Genomic DNA, 2,573 nt, shown 5'->3' with positions numbered 1-2,573 from the left:
ACCTTTAAAAAATGGTGCTGTAAGTTAGAAACCCTTCCCTGTGCAAGCGGAAACCTCCTTTCTGAAACCAAGGCAGCGGTTTTTGGGTCATTTCCTACAGACCAGGAGCAACCAAAGTGCATATCCGTAAACAGATTGCTCCCCAGCCCTCTGTTAACTAACCTGCCTCTGTGTGATGGGCTCAGGGGAGGCACACAGCCTCCTGTGACAGAGTGGTGATGGTCTCCAGGGGACATCTGGACTTAACAACCCAAAGAGAGGTGAACATCAGAAATCACCAGTCTGCTCCCTTTGCGCATCTGTCACGTCAATTCTTTACCTTTTTATACCATAACTCTTTAAAATAATAAAATGTGTCAGTCCTCTGAGCAGTCAAGGGACTTTCAAGTGCAAGCACTATGTAAGAATACGAGTTCATGTTCCCTCATGTGCTGAGGAGAAACAAATCTTGGATCTGTGACACTGTGCAGTAAACAATTTAGGGGGATGTCAAAACCACGTGCGCTCAGGACAAGAAGGGAATTGAATTAGACTGCCTGTCTCCCGGTGACTTGCTCAGACTGTGAAACTATCAACAGGAAAATGTCACACCCTCCTTCAGCTGTCTTCTGAAAGAGGAGGGCAGTCAAAATGAATTTTGAATGGACTGAATTATGGGTTGCTTTCATAGTCGTACATGTATAATTTCTCATTATTAATATGCTATAAAAATTAAAGTGTATATTTTTATGCCATAAAATATGTATCACAAGCATATATAGTAATAATAATGGCCAGTCTTCGCGAGCGAAGATCCGGGGAAGGTCTTTCCACCTTCCAGCCTGCGCATTGGATTTTTTAGGTGAGACACAGTGTGCGCGGAACTGAGCCCACCCTTTAATCCTAAGGTTCATCTGCCGGGGCCAAGCGAGCTTGGACGGTGGCAGCGAGGTCCTCAGGACGTAGGTGGGTTGCCTTTAAGGGCTAACGAGCCCCACCTGCCCGGGAGTGGCCCTGACCGGGAATCGAACCCGGGTCTCCGCGGTGATAGCGCGGCGCCCTTACCACTGGACCACCAGGGGCTCCCATATATAGTAAACATCTGAAATAATGAATTAATGGTATATAGTTTAAACCTATGATGCAAATTTGATGTTGGTTCTGCTTTGAGGAGTAGGTTGGACAAGATGACCTCCAGGAGTCCATTTCACTATAAACTATTCCATGAGTAGCTCTAGAAGTTGCTCACTATCTAAGGGTCCTTGCTCTACTTACTGGTTTGTTAAGGAAAAGTGGCTAGCAGAGCCACTGATTATTAAAAAAAAAAAAAAAAAAAAGATTGTCACAGTGAAAGAAAGTCAGTCCCAAACACTGACCCTAAGATTACATAAAAGCATCTCAACTGTCACTTTGAATTCTCTCCTTTTTACAGAACTCAGATTTATTGAGCATGAATTTATTCAGATTTTATGAATAAATCCACCTACCCAAACTTTTGCCAGCCTGGCTACTACATTCATAAAAAGCAGCTTGAAAGATCTGGCTACTACATTTGTAAAAAGCAGCACACACAAGGCATACAGACCTGATTTCATTAATATTCATTATACTTATCAGGTGATATTTCAGTGGCATAACAATAATTTTCATAGACACAAATAATTCTAGAGTGGTTAGGAAAGGAAATTCAATGTTTCAAGGTAATGATTCGATGGTAAACCTTCATCTCCATTCAGTCAGATGTCTTCCTTGGTTTAGGATTCTACCCTGGAAGTCACTTTTGGAGTTAAATATCTAAAACCCACTGTGAAAAAAATGAGACTGCATATTATCCAGGGCACCCAGTACCGTAATGCACAATCATCTGAGTTTGGATGATACTCAGCAATTCAGGACAGGATGTGATAGCAATGGCCCATAAGAAGCCCCATTTCCAGAAATCCCAGCTCCCTTTTCAGAAGTAGCTGTCACATCCACTGGCCATGGAGTTTCCAGCTGTGCTAATAAAACTCTGAGTGAGCTAAAGTGAAACAATCCTAAAAGGACTGCCTCACAGGGGCTCCTGAAGAAAGACAGAAATGCAGGAGCAGTAGGTACAGATGCAGTCTCAGCATAGCTAAATGATTTGGCTCTACCAACAGGGAAAGTTGAGGAATGTCTATTTTGAGTCCACTTCAGTGCCGCAGGGACTTCAGCATGACTTTGAACCTCTGCTTCAGGCAATGTCAGTTTTTTGCAGGAGTGCTGTGCTCAGCGAATTCAGGCATTTGTAGAGTTCAACAGCAAGTGTTAGAGGATGCCAAAGTCATCTTAAGGGTAGGGTTTTCACTAGGAGCACAGATACTTTTGAAAATCTGGGACCTTTAGGCCTGGTTTCTTTTTAAGAAGAGGTTTTAGATGAGATTTTAACACTTAGGGCCCAAAGCAGCCCAGCTTGTACAGTGATTAGGTCTGTAACATCCCACCCTGATTTGTGATGCCATATGTATGCACCTTCAGAAAACAAGCAATATTCTGCATATCAGAGAAAGAAGACGCTGCAAATTCAATGGCAGACATTTATCTTGGAAACTCAAATAGAGAACAAGTGCACA

At 42.8% G+C, this 2,573-nt stretch overlaps 1 non-coding gene across 1 annotated transcript; it reads right to left on the bottom strand.

The window, feature by feature from the left end:
* Nucleotides 1–989: 989 nt before the first annotated feature.
* TRNAD-AUC (transfer RNA aspartic acid (anticodon AUC)) lies at nucleotides 990–1,062 on the bottom strand. Its single transcript has one exon. It is a non-coding gene; the product is annotated as a tRNA-Asp (tRNA).
* Nucleotides 1,063–2,573: the final 1,511 nt, after the last annotated feature.

This window comes from Myiozetetes cayanensis, unplaced genomic scaffold (genome assembly GCF_022539395.1).
Source record: "Myiozetetes cayanensis isolate MyiCay16 unplaced genomic scaffold, myiCay2020 scf2-11, whole genome shotgun sequence".
NCBI lineage: Eukaryota > Metazoa > Chordata > Aves > Passeriformes > Tyrannidae > Myiozetetes > Myiozetetes cayanensis.
Note: the sequence above shows the minus strand (reverse complement) of the source record. Positions and strands in the feature narration are given on the sequence as shown.